Source organism: Oncorhynchus keta, chromosome 15 (assembly GCF_023373465.1).
Source record: "Oncorhynchus keta strain PuntledgeMale-10-30-2019 chromosome 15, Oket_V2, whole genome shotgun sequence".
In the NCBI taxonomy this organism is placed as follows: domain Eukaryota; kingdom Metazoa; phylum Chordata; class Actinopteri; order Salmoniformes; family Salmonidae; genus Oncorhynchus; species Oncorhynchus keta.
In genome coordinates, this window is record NC_068435.1 from 24500101 (window position 1) to 24518087 (window position 17987).

The window sequence follows — 17987 nt, forward strand, 5'->3', positions numbered from 1 at the left end:
AGTCATTGGACGAATAGATGAATTGGCTTCCTCCAATCATTGATACACGATTGTGAATCAAGTCAGTGTGACTCGCAATTGTCCTTTTCCTAGAGGATGTATTCTTAGATGAATGCATTATTCTTGAATGTGTTGTTTTTTATTTTGAAAGATTGTTAATTTTTCGTAGGTTGTGGATCCTGTGTAGGGTGTATTTTGATAATAGTCATGTATTATTGTTTTCCAGGACCTGCAGTATGTGTAGCTACAATAGAAAACTGTATACATACATGAGTGTAGACGTGAATAATACCATAACAAAGTATTTGTTCCGACCCCTCTCTCTGGGTGGTTTTGAATAACGGAATACCTTCGATGACTGAGATTCTAATGTGACTGACTGTCAGCTCCACATAACCTGGAGAAGGAGTGTACAACAACTGAATATGGTTGCAAATCAAATCAAAGCGGATTTGTCACTCGCCCTGAGTACAACAGGTGTAGACTACCGTGAAATGCTTACTTACCATTTCTCAACGATGCAAATATAAAATTAATAAAAATAAAAATAACACTATGTTGGAATAAAATAGACAAGAATGATGATATACACAGTGAGTACCAACACCATAACAATGTGCAGGGATACAAGGTAATTGAGGTAGATATGTACATATAGGAAGAGGTAAAGACGAGATTGTATGTGATTTGCCTGCCTAATGAGACAGAGGCATTTGTCATTTCAGCTGGAGCTCTCTGCTCATCATTGTCTACTGCATTGTGTACCTACATCTCCTGCTTGATTGGTGGTTTATTTTTAGTTGTCTGGGAATGTCAGGGTGGCCTTTATGAATGAGACCTTTTTCCCATTGTGACAGGGGAGAAACCCACTGCTGCCTAGTTGGCAATGTTAAATAGTGGGACACAGTCAGAGAGGGATAGCCCTTTGTGTTTGGGTACTTTTGAGACTCTAGCATGGGCCAAGGTACAATTGACTCCGTAACTACCCTACATACAGCACAGATATACTGTATCTTTCCTTACAGTACTTACAGTACTGTACCTCACAGAGGCCTACACCTAGAGTGTGATGTCCACTGAATCAGATAACTACCCTATATATAGCACTTACATATTATAACTTAATATACAGTATTAAAGAGGCCTCCATCTAGAGTGGAAAATACTCTGAGAGGACACATTTGAGTACCTATAATTTCCTTGTAGGATCCCCATTCCTTCCTTAGTGAAAGTGATGCAGTCCGTGGCCCTGGTGAGAGGTACTTCATCAGCTCCAATTTCACAGGAACTGTCACAGTCTTTAATTCTCCATCTCCATTTCAAAGCAGAGCGACTAGGGGTCTCTGCTCTGAGACAAAGAAGGCATCCCAAATGGAACCCTATTCTCTATGTAGTGCGCAACGTTTGACCAGAGCCAGGTCCTTGGTCAAAAGTTGTGCACTGCATAGGGAATAGGATGCCATTTGGGGCTTAGCCAAAGTAGAATGGGCCAATAGCATTTAATTGCCTGGTTTTATGAGGGCTGCTGAGGAGTAATAGCCACTCAGCACTTCTGTCTACATGATAGATGCTGTTGATGGTTGTCTGGGTTGGTGGCGTTGTAGAGGGTGTAGAGTCAGAAGCACTGGGTTGAGGAAGAGCAGGTAGTGGAGTAATAAGAAGCTGTGGTTCACACAAGCCCAAAGCAGTCCCAATTGGAACGCACTCAAGCTTGGGTCAAAGTACAGAACTTTCTGTGATCAGTCTCACGATGCATTCCTATCAATGCAATGAGTAGTAGTCACAACATGCATACCGGTATGTCTCCATGCTGTATTGTGAGGGAAAGGTGTCTACACAATATGTGCAATCCATTTTAGTTGAATTACATCACATTTTCTGATTTTCTTTTACTTTTAATCTTAGTTGATATGACCTTTGCCTAACTGTTTAGACCAGCAAACAACACACAGTACAGACCATATTAGCACTTCAATTCAGTTGTTGCCACAGTCTCTTCCCCATAGTTATTAAATGGCTTGCAGAGGTCACCAGCCTGAAATACAATTCCTCTGCCATTGAATAGACAGAAAAAGCTCACAGTTACCACGGAATGTCTATGTTAGCCCGTAAAAATGTGAACTTGTGAAAGAGAACTGGGGATACTGCTGAACGTTAAGCACTCTCCATTCAAATGGAATCCTAATCTCTTCAAATGAAGGAGGAACACTGTAGACTAGACTACTTCTGTAGAATTAGAGAACATTGTACACATTTTCCGCCGTCCTGGCACTGCATATATTTCATTTGTCATCGTGATGCCACCATAGGTTATTATAGGATATTGTGAATGCTGTGATTGTATAAAAAATGATTTATGTGAATCCAAGACGTTATCATTGAAAAAGTGAAAAATGTAATCATATAACTAAAATGCACAGTCATGATTCTTGTTGTGGAAAGTAAAACATTTTAATACATATTTAATAATCCGTAGAAGGAAATTATGAATAGATCACATTGAATAAAGTGATTGAATGTTGACATGGTTGAATTCCAATCCAGCCATGAGACTAATTATTCTCCACGTCATTGCATTTTGTTAGTCTCTTCCTCGTGATAAAGTAAATTCAAAGTCTCAGTCCATGAAAACCAATTACCTACTTTGCTGCACGACATTGAGGAAGCTATCATTATCTAGTTAAGAACATTAATGAACGTTTTTCACATGATGGACTTTCATTGACTTATTTAATTAATGTCACACTGAACAGAGCATTTATCAGAATGTGTTTACTTCTCTTGGTTAAGTTTCACATTAAACCAATGTGATATGTTTCAGTCCATCAGCTGCAATGTACCAGTGAATTATGCGTATAATGTTTTAGACAAATAATTTTCCTGTTAGTGGTATACAAGTAAACCACTTAGTTCATCTATCATATTCTATTTTCTCCCCTTTTCCCTCTATCCTCTCAAACATCATTTAGATTATCATGCTGTAAAGGCACTTCAATCTAGAACACTCATTTGTAAACTTTCACATAGGCATATTGTTCTCATAACAAAATGAAATGTATAATGTTGAGTTTTCTTAGACTTTCAATTATGATTGCACGATTAGGTTGACAGGTGTGCATAAGAGCATATGAACATTAGAGAATAGCTGACAGAGTACATAGTAGCGTAGAGACAAAACACTATTTATATTCAAACTGAAGATACTTATCATAGGGTTAACTAGCATAGTGTGAATTATGGTCATTTATATGTATATTCTATCCTAACACCCTTAAAGCAATTGATGTGACTTGTTGGGTATTATCTTTTACTTCATGTCTTAGTGACAAAACAAAACAAAATGTATTAAAAGTGATCCGTTCTTTGTACTGTAATAAGAAAATGAATCAAGCGTTTTCATAGACATAACATATTCCTCTTGATCACATACATAGGAGCACCTCAGAAGTAGTGACAATGCAGACATTACACACTAACAGTGTCAACTAAGGTCACTGTTTTTACACTGTTACAGTCCCTGTGAGAAATGTGTTGATTTCTATGCAATGGATTACACATGTTTCTAACCCTTGTGTAGTCTTAACATTCGGTATACTCTCCTTGTCCTAAGGGTAAAGAAATGACCCGTCTTCACTAAACCCCTAATATAAAGTAGCTTAATTGAAGAAACAACCTGTCATTCATCACAAATGTTGTGAATATCTGGGTTTTCACTGTTCACAGTGCAGAAAGACTGCATTTAATCAGTGGACCACTCGTTTTTATTACAACACACCTGTCCTAATTGTTGTCTTTACTAAAGTAGAGGTTTATTATTATTATTATTAAATGCAGTCTTTATTATTATTATTGCTAAAGGTACTCGTACAAAAGGTACATTGGTGTAAACATGATTTCTTTAGCCAGGTATAGCACTTCTATAGCCTAAGATAGTAGCAGAAATGCGCAGAAAGTAGTTTGAATGCATTCTATTGAAGAGAAACAATAACAGTCTTGAACGTTTTTGGAAACATAGTGATACATTCTTATATACTGTACAATGAGGAATTCAACTACAAAATACTAGTCTTCTCCCATTTTCTTAACCATTGCCCCCACCCACAAGGTGTACAAACAACAAAAATAAATCATTATAAAATAAGATAATAGATACAAAACAAAAATGTGAAGAACATAAATCAATCAACTCTAATTAGCACATGTAGGACAGTATGCAAGTGTGTGTCCATGGACTTTGCAGATGTATTTCTTACATGTTTAGCACATAGTATTGTCTTACAGTACTTCTTTGGGGGGCAGAACTGGCATCTCCTCCTCTTGCCTGCCGCTGCAGACTCAGGTGGATCAGGACAAGAATCAGTCCACTGAACAGCTTTCACTCGCTCTCTTCCCTTCTTTGAATGTGTGGGGTTACAATTGACTTTCCCAGCTGCTCCATGAACACACTGGTTGATCTTGTTCCATATCACGACAGCATTGTATGAGGACACACCAATGATGTTATGCGCAGTCATCCTCCTGCAGCTGTAAGTTCCAATCACCTTGTCCAGGTAATCCACGCCTCCTTTGTTGTGGTTGTAGTCCAGGATGATGGCTGGCTTCCTGTCCTCACGATCACTGATCTCAGCCGTTTTGTGCAGTGTGCTCAGGAGGAACACATTTTTGTTCCTCTTTGGGAGGTAAGAAACTAGAGTGGTGGTGGGGGTGAAGGCAAACTTTGATGAGATGCCCTCTCTCTTGCTGGGAATATACTGCCAGAAAGGACAGCGACCTATCAGTAATTAGTATCAGTGTCACAGAAAGTCACATAAATCAATGATATTACAGCAATATATAATACAATTAACAGTGAAAATCACTTACATTACAGATATGAAAATAAAAATGTACCTCTGAATGGAACCATTCTCCACTGTTACTTCAGTTCCAGGGTTGTAGAGGAATGGCAGAATGGCTCCACCCACTTATCCCAGACCTCTCTTATGGCCGCCAGTTTGTCTCTCACATGTCTTGCCGGTCTTGACTCACGGTTATCAAATCGTAGCATTCTTGAGAAAGTGTGAAAGACTTTCAGTGGCATCATGGCACGGAAAAATGGCCCTTCTACTCTCTGCATCCCAGAGACTACATGTCGGGATCTATACACACCCACTAAGATTAGCAGCCCTATGTAGGCATGCAGGTCAATCTCATCCACCCTTTTCCAGTTGGCAAGTGCCATGGACATCTGAAAAATCTTATCTACGACCTGTTGGGCACTGAAAAAGTGTACTCATGGCTTCAGCAAAGAGAGAACTGGGGGACTGTCATCTTTTTATACATATTTACGGACACCCTCCAAATTTGTCATCTCCAGGATGATTTTTTCGATGGCTGGTGTGATGTCTTTGTGTGTGTGTGTGTCTTTGTGTGTGTGTGTGTTTGTGTGTGTGTGTCTTTGTGTGTGTGTGTGTCTTTGTGTGTGTGTGTGTCTTTGTGTGTGTGTGTGTGTCTTTGTGTGTGTGTGTCTTTGTGTGTGTGTGTCTTTGTGTGTGTGTGTGTGTGTGTGTGTCTTTGTGTGTGTCTTTGTGTGTGTATGTGTGTGTGTCTTTGTGTGTCTTTGTGGTGTGTAAATTATTTTATAACTGCCGGGTCAAAAATGACCCCAAGACAATCTTTGTACCCTGGTGGTGTACAGCTTTCATGGGAATATGAACAAAGGAGATGCTTCACTTTTTCTAATGTTTGGGTCACTCTTGGAAAGGTAATAACATTTCAAGTTGAAAAGATATAATTTAGGGGGTTTTCTCTGCTGTTAAACATAGTGGCGGGTCATTTCTGACTGTTAAGACCACATAAGGGTTAAGACAACATAAGGGTTAAGACCACATAAGGGTTAAGACCACATAAGGGTTAAGACAACATAAGGGTTAAGACAACATAAGGGTTAAGACCACATAAGGGTTAAGACCACATAAGTGTTAAGACAACATAAGGGTTAAGACCACATAAGGGTTAAGACAACATAAGGGTTAAGATTAGATAGTCCATTGAGTATCTCTTTTGGAAATAGCTTTGTATTACATTATATATTATTATATTATTATTATTATTATAAAATTATAGAAATTTGCCATGACTACGAAAATATAGTGTTCTGGATAAAATGGGTGCACACTAATCTAGAAAAGGCAAAACTATTTAGTTTTAACTATTTAGTCCCCAGAAGGCCATTTTGAAAGAGGGTTGATAGACACAGGACAACAGCTGAATGGATGCTTCGATGCTTTATGTGTGGTCCTTCTGTAGCTCAGATGGTAGAGCATGGCGCTTGTAACGCCAGGGTAGTGGGGTCGATCCCCGGGACCACCCATACGTAGAATGTATGCACACATGACTGTACGTCGCTTTGGATAAAAGCGTCTGCTAAATGGCATATATTATTATTATTATTATGTAGCTGTGGTATGGAGTTGATTGTCCAAACAAGCTTGTTTTCTCTGGTGAATGTGAGAAAGGGATGATGGCTTTTTACCCTTTTGTTCCCTGGCTTTGTGAACTTTATTATGGTTGTAGTCTACTCCCTCTGCTGGTGACAGTTGCCCAGAGTTCTTGTCATCCCTTGAACGTTTCTAAAGCCTGGATGCCAGTCTGTTTCTGCTCTCATACCAACTCCTAATGGAATTGCCATGCCATGGCAAGAGATATGGGACCAGGCTAAGTTTCTACCTGAAGTACATGTAGCACTCTCAGATTATTTGCATTCATTAAAGCAACATAGAATGTGGAAATTAAAGCAATGATTTACAATGCAGCATGTTGGAGTATCTAATGAGTCAGCAGATCTCTTTTGATATATTCGCATATAACATTCAGGCAAAGTTTGAGGGCTCAGAGTTTCCATGGTCATTCGGGTGAGTATTTCACACTGTATGGAAAACAGCCCCCAGTGAAAATGACTTTCGATCACTTTTGACCTTAGCAGTAACTGACTCGCAAATGGAATAATCCATTGATTTAAAAATCAACTGTGCCAACAAATTTGGTTGTGCGATAACAAAGTATCATCCTCCCCATGTAAAATCCTAATTCTCACTGTCAACTTTGCAGATGATAGTCTTGTCTACAACAGAGCCATATGCTTACAGGGTCCATCTGTGGGATCTTTTACATACAGTACAAAGCCAGCTTCTCATTTTCGCCAACGTGACTTATTCTTATGATTTGGTTCTCTGTGTGCCTATTTGAGCCCTCATTCTAAGCAGGGAGTGCAGGGAGTCAAAAGAAAACGTATATTTAAAAGCAAATAATATATCCTCTGTGGCTGTCTTGAATTAGAAGTTTAATGAACACTGATTTTAAAGATGATTTCATTACTGTGACTTTGCCAGTAGTTTGGAGGACAGCATCTTCCCAATAAACTGGAGTATTGTTGTTGGGTCTCACCATGTAAGTACTACTCGTTAAATGTGAAGAAAGCTAAATATCCAATAGAACTACAGGTGTCCATGTTTCCTTTAGTTTGTATCCAACAGAAGGTAACTTGTAACATATTTTTACCAAGGTAAAAATAAACACCATGAGATACTAGATGAAAAAATACTTCTTTCATCACATGATTCTTAATGAAACAAGCATAGTTTCAATGAGCAATTTCCGTTATACCAAGTGATGCTCTCTGAGTTGTTAGTTATATGGTATTGCTCATTCACAAGTGCACGTTGGTGATCCGTGAGGTGGAATTCTCATCTGATAACACATTTTAAAAAACAAATCAATGAAAAATAGACAGTCTAGTTCATAGTGTTTTTTCATTAACAGAGAACGTGTTATGGTACAAGGCCAGAGTACATAAAGTAAAATTTTAAGTTTCATTGGTCGTATGAATGGGATACACATGGTATACACCGTCCAACGAAATACTTACTTGCCTGTTTCTTTTCCACAATGCAAATTCCTGGTGTTCCAGTGTTCATCTCCCCCTTTGAGGAATGAGGCTGATGTTAGGACTGATTCACCAGCAGTTCCCCTGATACACATCCGTTCTCTGCGCTACATCCACAGACAAAACTGGGCCAACTGATCTCTGTTTAGAGACAGCATGTGTTCAAGGGCAGGCAACACCATCAATGCTTCCCATGCTCCCCCTCCACACAGCCCAACGGCCCAATGAATCCCAATGCATTGATCAGATCCTAGCCAGTTCTACAAGCTAGTCCAATATGCCAATCCAGATGTGACAGCCAGGCCAGCACAGTCGACTTCGTCACCCACTTTGACATCACAGCCAATAGCCTTGTCCTGGACGCTGATTAAGTGGAATACTGCCTGTGGGGAGGCATACAGAACATACATCTATAAAGCTCTATCACATCTATCTATTGCTGCCTCGTCCCAGCAGAAATCAAGATAAACCTCTTTGAGCTGCCTTGGTTTATACACTGTAATCCAAAGGTCAGATATTTGCGGGCTAACACATTGTCGGTCAGAACTCTCTCTATGAGCATACAGAAATCAATTTGGTTTTGCGCCATACTGCCTCCAGAGAGGCAATGTCGTCTCTGAAGTGATAGGAGCGCGTGTGACAGTTGTGACAGGAGCCTTCAGAAGTCTGCCTGTGCCATTGTCATGCCACTACCAAGCTGACTGGCAGAAGAAAGCCCTGATGTGAGTGTAGCTGCATAGGTCCCAACTGGGGAAGCCTGCTCAGCAGAATATTGAGAGATTATTTTCTCAGCAAATCATCTTGTTAAAAAATAGGTTTATTTAAGCGTGCAAACTTTTCAACACACTTTAAGAACATATCCTAACCAGAACTTCCTATACAGCTTCACCACAGGAAATGGTCTGTTGCATTTGCATTTCCATCCCAGATGCATAAGTTATATATAGAACGCAGAGAGCTTGTAATGCCAGAGCTGATTTGCTTAATTAATTGAGTGAGTCATGCAGGGAATATTCTGAAGCACAGGAAGGAATCACTTTCGGCATATTGGTTGTGGATCTTGAACACTACACGTGAATCCACCTGATTTCCTCTAATGTCCTCCACATGTACCTCCTCCAACCCTCAGGTCGGTGGCTACTGATCTTTGTAACTCACAAATCTAAAAATGAGTTTGGCAAAGAATGTCATGTATGCCTGTGTTTGGTCATTTGAGACTTGACTATTTGAACAAGACAGTAGAACTGGGAACCGAATCCATGAAGATTGTATGACAGCATCCGATCTGAAATCAATTGCTAAATATCTATGGAAGACAACAAAAAAGGCATTTGAAATTAATCAGAGATTTGAGGTGCCTTTGTGGGTTAAGAAAGCTGTACAAATAAATATTAAAGGCTAAATTGATTGTGTTAAGAGTTTCCAATTATCTTACCCAATCACTCATTCCTAAGGCTACTCAAGTAATGAACTGGCCAATTGCTGACCCAAACAATTCTCACAATGTTAATTGACAGGACATCTTACTTGTTTACAGAGGGTAGAAATGTGTAATAACACAGATGGTACAGTATAACAGACAGGGGTCAGCAACAACAACAACAAAAATACTTGTTTTTATATCAGAGGAAGGCATATTCATAATCCCTTCCCTACTGCAATAAGGGTCAATAGCAATTGATTGAGGAGTGCAATTTCACTCTCTCTCACACTCTCACCCTTTCTGTGTCAATCTGGAGGAAATATAAGACTGGCCTCCTGTCCTCACCTCCCAACCCAAACCTCTCTGCTCCCCACACCTCTCTGCTCCCTACACCTCTCTGCTCCCTACACCTCTCTGCTCCCTACACCTCTCTGCTCCCTACACCTCTCTGCTCTCCACACCTCTCTGCTCCCCACACGTCTCTGCTCCCTACACCTCTCTGCTCCCTACACCTCTCTGCTCCCTACACCTCCCTGCTCCCTACACCTCTCTGCTCCCTACACCTCTCTGCTCCCTACACCTCTCTGCTCCCTACACCTCTCTGCTCCCTACACCTCTCTGCTCCCTACACCTCTCTGCTCTCCACACCTCTCTGCTCCCTACACCTCTCTGCTCCCTACACCTCCCTGCTCCCTACACCTCTCTGCTCCCTACACCTCTCTGCTCCCTACACCTCTCTGCTCCCTACACCTCTCTGCTCCCTACACCTCTCTGCTCCCTACACCTCTCTGCTCCCTACACCTCTCTGCTCTCCACACCTCTCTGCTCCCCACACGTCTCTGCTGCAGTTCGAGGAGAGAGTGGGGGCTGAGGGGTCAGTGTTTTCTCATATATTCATGTAATCGTTGCTGCCACTGCAAAAAAATATATAATAGTATACATATATTTTTAAATGACTGCTGAGACGTGCTTTTAAGATCAGTGACAAGTTACAACAAATTACATATCTTCCTCAGATTCTTATCAGGTCATCTGAGAAACCTCCAAGGTAACTAACTATCTAGCTGGCTTGTAATCCTGGAAGTGTAGCCAATCTTATATATAGATGTATGTAGTAATTATTAGCTAAAATACAGTAATTTTATGCTAGTAAAATTATTATGGGGGTTAATATATAATTATTATGATGTATGTATATATATATAATTATATATAATTACTGATGTCAGTGAGAATTCAAATAAAACTGTCCTCGATTTTCAGAAGAGTTTCAAAGGAAGATAACATAATTTAAGTTGCAATAGAATGTTCTTTAAAGAATTCACCAGGAATGGGAGATACCTAGTCAGTTGCACAACTGAATGCATTCAACTGAAATGTGTCTTCCGCATTTAACACAACGCCTCTGAATCAGAGAGGTGCAGGGGACTGCATTAATCGACGCCACCGGCACCTGTGGAGAAGTTGTTGTTGCGGGTTAACTGCCTTGCTCAAAGACAGAACGGCAGATTTTGACACCTTGCCGGCTTGAATCAGTGAACTTTCGGTTATTTGCCCAATGCTCTTAACTACTAGGCTTAGTAACCTTCTCACGCCCCCAACCCCGCTCCAGGAATACCCCACATGCTCCCCTTAATTTCCAACAATTCTATAAACCTTTTTCTTGAGTATTGTAGATTGAGGTTGCAAGCAGGGAAACATTCTCAAAACCAAACCAATCTCTGATGTGCAGAAAAAGAAAATAAATTCAGGTGCATCGCTTGGTGGGTGTATACAGATATGGGATCTTAATTTGAGCCAGTTGGGGAAATTATCCTGCAACAACATGAAATGTGAATTATTATGTGGTTTATAATTAATTGACATTTCTATTAGTTGATGTATTTCTCGTAAGGGAAAATCAAGTCTGAAATGTCAAACCTTTTTTAAACCTCAAATACTCTACAAGTTTAAAATGTCCTGTTCTTCTGCAACAGTGTGATACAAATAAGATCCTACCTCTGTAGCATTTGGGATTTTTCCAGTGAGGGAATGGGTCTTGTATGCCTCCAGAAGGCTGTTGTTGTGCTTGCCACGGTCCATAAAGCCATTAAAAACCTCTTAATCAGATGTGGCTTGCCCACAGCACATTACTTGAACTGTCAGTTCTTTTACGCTGACTTTGATGGATACATTTACTAGTTGAAAGCATGGGAAAAACACTGCTCGTAGCGCCCAGCATGGAGTGCATGGGCTTATTTTAAGGTGTTGCTAATGTGGTGCATTTTAAGAAAATAAATAACTAACTGAATGGACTTGGCAGGTCAAACATTTACCTTTAGGATGGGTTTTAGGGTATACATTCTTGGGTTTTGATATGTAGCCCATTGCTAGTTCACTATTTGCTGCTTTCTGACAAATGAACTGTGCTTCATTGAAACCTGCCACTCAATGAAATGCAAGAGATAAAAGCACTTAGAAGATCCTTGAGTATAGCAGGAAGGTAAAAATAAAAGTCTCTGCTCCTGGGGTGAAGACTCCTTTAAAAGCTGAAACATGTCTGCTTTTTGTTCACCTCTAAAGTTAGAACAAGTGTAAAATGTCATTGTGCAGATACATTTTTCATCAATTATGTCATGCCCTGGCCTTAGTATTTTGTGTTTTCTTTATTATTTTGGTCAGGCCAGGGTGTGACATGGGTGATTATGTGTTTGTCTTGTCTAGGGGTTTGGTAGATTGATGGGGTTGTGTTTAGTATAGTATTCTAGGTAAGTCTATGGTTGCCTAGGTTCTCTATCAGAGGCAGGTGTTTATCGTTGTCTCTGATTGGGAACCATATTTAGGCAGCCATATTCTTTGGGTATTTGGTGGGTGATTGTTCCTCTGTTCCTCTGTGTTTTGCCCCAGTTAGGACTGTTGTTGGGTTTCACGTTATGTTTTTGTAAATTGTTTGTATTTTTCATCTTTCATTAAAGATGTATAAAGATAACCATGCTGCATTTTGGTCCTCCTCTCTTTCACCAGAAGAAAACTGTAATTATTATTTTTTTGTTCCCTATCACTCTGCTAGAAATTGGCTTATGTTGTTGCCTCTAACTCCAGGGCTCTAATTTGAAGAGGCCTGTGCTAAGATATTGATTTATGGATTTTAATCAGTTGTCTTATTTGGCATGCAGGAATGTCAGATAGTTGTAGATATGCACAGCCAATTTTTCTCGCACCCTTGGCCTGTCCTGCTGGGAACTGGCAAAGTCCAGATTAATGACTGTGGAAAGGGCCTGTGGTCTGCTGGGTTCAGGTTAATCATACCTGGTACTGCTCTGTGAGAGTTGGCATCCTGATTAACTGAGGATTCGCTTAACTAGCTTAGCTCTGTAAACACCCTTCAGCAACTATTTTGTTTCCTTCCATATCTCATGGACTAGGCTAATAGCTACATAAAATTAATTACTAAAACATGTCTAACAAGAAATACTTGGCCTGGCCTTGCATAAAACATGTATTTGTATCCCTGTGACATTTTTGTATGCAGTGATAGCTAGCGTATAGCCTGTTGCACACAGCAATAAACCAAGAAAACGTCAAAGACGATTGAAAGATCAAATGACAAAATAGCAAGTTTATGTAAATAAAGCCGATATATTAAGCCTATTCTTGGACTAAAATGTTTTTCTTCTATGGTTCAATAGACTGGGTTTTTCCTCCTACTGTAATGCTTAGAATACAACACACTGCTGCTGTACTGTGCAGTCTCCTAATTCAGCAAGCAAGTTGGTGAGTGTAATGGATTTTGCAACCAGTGTTGAATTCATTATTTCAGTTAGTAGTTTCTGAAATAAAAGCTTGTGTCAAAAGTCTAAGATACTCAGAGAGCTTTGAACCGCTAACAATGGCTCTTTCAGCTTGCAATTATCCCATCAGCCAGCCCAAAAGATCCTTTGTTTCTAGGATGAAAAATGTATCTTAAATTAAAATGCTCCATTTATCCAGTAAATTATTATGCATATAATCATTTGTGTATTGAGGCATGACGCATTTTCATTATCTAAAAAATAGTTTTCCACTAGCATGAGAAGTTGTCACATTGAGTGGCTTTTCATTTTCATTTCGTTATGCATTCTGAGGTTGAACTTGATATGTCATAGTCAAGGTTTTAAAACTCCAGTTGTGGAACTAATGGTTTCGATATTGTTTGAGGAAACCTTTAAAAAATACAGTTAATAACAGCTTTTATCCCCCCCCCCCCACCCCCTCCCGCTACCCGTTTTTTTGTTGGTAGAAACCGACAAAACAGGTTTTCCATGACAGGTGATAAATGGATGCTGTGGGGGAATCTATCTGCTGCATCAACAAATTGAAAATGGGATCTCCAAAAGATAACAAATTACAAGAAGCCAGCAATGATTCACACAGAGACCAGCCACAAGTAGTATGGTAGAGATCCCATTTACCTTCTCCTTACAGTCATACTGCTGGGAAAGTGACAAATTTCCCCCCAAAACAATCTGTTATGTATGATAGTTTGAAGTGTAATGCATTTGGTGTTTGAATTAATACTATGCATTTCTGTTTGCTCAAAATGACTATCATTATTATTAGCTTTGCTGACCTGCTCAATGAACACCAGGAAGCAGTATGAATTACATTTCGAATCCCTTTCTCTCACAACCATATATAAAACAGAATGACCTAAAACAGGATTATCTGCATCGTTCTCCTCCTCCAGGACTGGGACAGCAGAGAAATAGTAAACAGCGTGTGTGCCTGTGTCTGTGGGTTTGCTTTTGTTCATGTGTGTGTGTGGAGCACAATAGTACAAAGTGGACGGATGCCCTTGTGGCCAAGGGCCTTTCTTTTAGGAACACTGAGAAAGGTATCATCAGCACCATGTCGTATTTCAGATCTAACCCTGCTGCCGTCCTCAGTGTATAATAAAACTGAATAGCTGTCGGAGAGCGAAAATGAAGCAATTTTGGCATATTTGCAATTCCTTACAGCTGACAACACAAGTTGCAAAGGCTGTCGCTTCATCTCCCAGTAGGTGAGGAAAGGCCCTGAGGATGAGACAAGGTGAGGAAAGTAAATGAGGATTTCTCTTTTCATGTTGAGAGAAGGATTGTCTTCACTACTTTGTTTATTCCAACAGCAGGAGGGTGCTGGCGTAGTATGCATGTTCTTTACCCTGGCTGACAGAGAGCTCATGTGTAGCGGGATAGGCTATGTGTGTGTGTATGTGTGTGTGTGTGTGTTTTGTCTGACTATAACACCTCTCCTCTCTTTGTGTGTTGACAGGTGCAAGATTAGACATCGAACACAGGAGAACCACCACTTGAATTTAGGGTAAAACAGCATAATCCATAAAGCTATGGTTTATCATTCAGTATTTATGGTTTGGAAGTCGGCATGTATATTGTGTTGACACGCACAGTATTGACTTTTCAATGCATCCCTCAGTTAAGGAGATGAGTGAAAAAGCACTGGTTTGTTATTTTTTTTTAAATATGTATTTCACCCTTTCACCCTTCACACTTTATTTAACCAGGTAGGCTAGTTGAGAACAAGTTCTCATTTACAACTGCGACCTGGCCAAGATAAAGCAAAGCAGAGCGACACAAACAAAAACACAGAGTTACACATGGAATGAACAAGCGTACAGTCAATAACACAATTTAAAAAAGAAAGTCTGAAGAAATGGCATGAGGTAAGACAATAAATAGGCTATAGCAGCAAGTAATTACAATTTAGCAAATTAACACTGGAGTGATAGATGTGCAGATGATGATGTGCAAGTAGAAATACTGGTGTGTAAAAGAGCATAAAAGTAAATAAAAAACAATATGGGGATGAGGTAGGTAGTTGGATGGGCTATTTACAGATGGGCTATGTACAGCTGCAGCGATCGGTTAGCTGTTCGGATAGCTGATGTTTAAAGTTAGTGAGGGAAATATAAGTCTCCAGCTTCAGCAATTTGTGCAATTCGTTCCAGTCATTGGCAGCAGAGAACTGGAAGTACAGGCGGCCAAAGGAGGTGTTGACTTTTGGGATGACCAGTGATATATACCTGCTGGAACACATGCTACGGGCGGGTGTTGTTATCGTCACTAGTGAGCTGAGATATGGCGGAGCTTTACCTAGTTATAAAGCTATCATCCCTACTACTATACATTCGATGAAGCATTTAGAGACCAGTTTTCTTTCATCTTCAATTAAACCTCTAACTTTTCTAAACTGGTTGTAAAGTTATTACTTGTTGCATGCTGCAAAGTATCCTGGTGCTCAAGAGGCCAGAGTAACTGTCTGACTGACCTGGCCACGTTTAATTGTTACTAATGTGATCACAGCATCACGGCTGTAGACATTAATTGATTCGTTCCACACAATAGCAGATTAGGATTTTTTCTATGTATGACGGGAGGTAGCCGGCTCAGAGACTCTAGATGCCTCTGGGATATGGCATCTTTAACTTCTTAATGAAATACTTAGAGGGATTTGTTATTGTGACGGGGCGGCAGACATGAGATGAAATGGAAGTAAGCCACTGGAAGCCTTAGATCATGATGCATGCACCAGTCACACACACGCACACGCACACGCACACGCACACACACAGCCCCTAATGCTGATGAGTTGTCCTCCCAGGACAAGGTACACTAGACCTGGCAGTCTAATGGGTGGCTGCCTGTTAATGAATTAGACCTGGAGTCACCTCTCTGGGATATGTTGGGAACTGAACCGATCAGAATTCAATGCCCCTGGTACAGGCAGTGGTGATACATGAATAATCTAGCCAAATGTTACCGTGGCTTGATCAATAATGGATGATTGGGAATGGATTGGTTTCACTTTCTACACGTTCCGCTTCCTACACTGTATCATAAAGCTTGTTTCCAAACGAGTAGAGGTGTATCCAAATATCTTATTAATCATAACCAGTCAATGGAGGGATTGTGTCGCTGGAGCCAAGAGAATCCCAATATCACAGGAACCCGTGGAGACTCAACCAGCAGGAACTGGATGGCCTCGCTGTGGTTCCCAGACACACATAGGCTGACGGGGGTGGTCTGGTGGGTGACACGGTCTATAAAGCGCCCATCCAGCGATCTAACACCCATGAGAATGGAGAGGGGTTGAGTGGGGATGCCCAGCTCAAACGCCATGGTAACTTCCATGAGACTCACATCGGCCCCCGAGTCGATGAGTACCTGGAGAGACTTAGACTGGTTGCCCCACAGCAGGGTGGCATAGAGAGTGGGGTGAGTAAGGGGAGTAGAACGATTATATTTCAGACCCACCAGTGTACTCACTCCAACGAATGAGCTAGCTCTCTTGAAGGGACAGGTAAGACACAAAATGACCGGCAGTACCGCATTACAGGAAACTCTGGGTCTCAAGTCTGCGTATGCGATCGGCTGGTGGCAGCCTAGCCCTGCCGAGCTGCCTTGGATCGGGAAGAGGTGAATCGGCAGTCTACGGAGGCTCTTGAAGGGACTCGATTAAGCACGGATCCTTTCGGGGACTTCTGGAGTTTATTAGCTGCAAGGTGAGATTCCTGAGTGAGCGATACGAACCGCAATCGAACCTCTTCTCCCTCCTACCTTCCCGTAGCCGACCATCGATCCAGATGGTTAAAGCGATGAGTGAGTCGAGATCTGTCGGTAGTTCTCAGGCTGCCAGCTCATCCTTTACCACCGCCGATAATTCATATAGGACCGTGTCGAACAGCGCTTCCGGTGCCAGGTACCCTCCACAGCTAGCGTGCGGAACTCCTCCTCATAGTCTGCCACACTGAGGGTGTCCTGCCGAAGCTGGAGTAACTTCCGGGCAGCCTCTCTCCCGGGTCGTTCAAACTTGGCATACTTGAATTAGTCAGTAAATATGTAAAGGAGTTGAAGGCAGGCCTCGAAATGACTGACGATAAAGCTGTGACAATGGATAAAGAAACAAGCTAAAAGTGACAGTCAATACAATTGAAACAGACATTCATGAACTTAAAAAGAAGAACATCTTTCAGAGAGAAGCATTCCTTGATATACAGACCAGATCTATGACAGAAAATCTTACACTTTCTTCAGGAAAGAGAACGAGAAGTTCCTGAAATATTAGTGAATGAATTCTTTCTTCCAGCGCTTCAAATCCCAATCGATGCTGTCGATAAAATCCTACTCGAACATGTACACTCTTTCGGACAACGAGGACAGAGTTATGAGCGCCCAATCGTTGCCAAATTTGCTTTCTTTAAAGATAAATAATGGTTAAAAGCCTGTGTAAAATACTCGCTGGCACGAAAATAGGCATGAATGATCAGTTCCCGAGGGAGATTGCAGAACGGGGAAAATTTCTGTATCCAATCTTCAAGCAGAATAGATTAAAAGGGAAGCGTGTAGCTCTCGTAGTCGATCAACTGTATATTGACAACCAAATGTTCCGAGACACAAAGACTACTCCATTGCTATTCTAAAAATGTAAAAGTTCTCATAGATGAGTCGAATAATGGAACACCAAATTCTAGTCATGGTAGGGATTGTAATATATATTTATTTTTAAATAGATAAAAAAGCAATACAATTAAACAAATGTTAAATAAACTACAACTACACTATACCATTCAAGATAGGGCATGTTGTACAATAATAATTATTTAACTTTCCATTTAAAGCATTT

The 17987-nt window shown here is 40.6% G+C and overlaps 1 protein-coding gene across 4 annotated transcripts in view; it reads left to right on the top strand.

Annotated features, from left to right (window-relative positions):
* Nucleotides 1-17987, top strand: part of tnr (tenascin R (restrictin, janusin)) — a 144598-nt gene that overhangs the window by 50488 nt on the left and 76123 nt on the right. For 3 of the 4 annotated variants that reach the window (XM_035788072.2, XM_035788075.2, XM_035788074.2), the window contains exon 2: nucleotides 14619-14666. The exons of the other annotated variant lie outside the window; for it this stretch is intronic. The gene's annotated coding sequence lies outside the window, so the exon portion shown is untranslated. The remainder of the gene's footprint in view (nucleotides 1-14618; nucleotides 14667-17987) is intronic. 4 annotated transcript variants of the gene reach the window in all.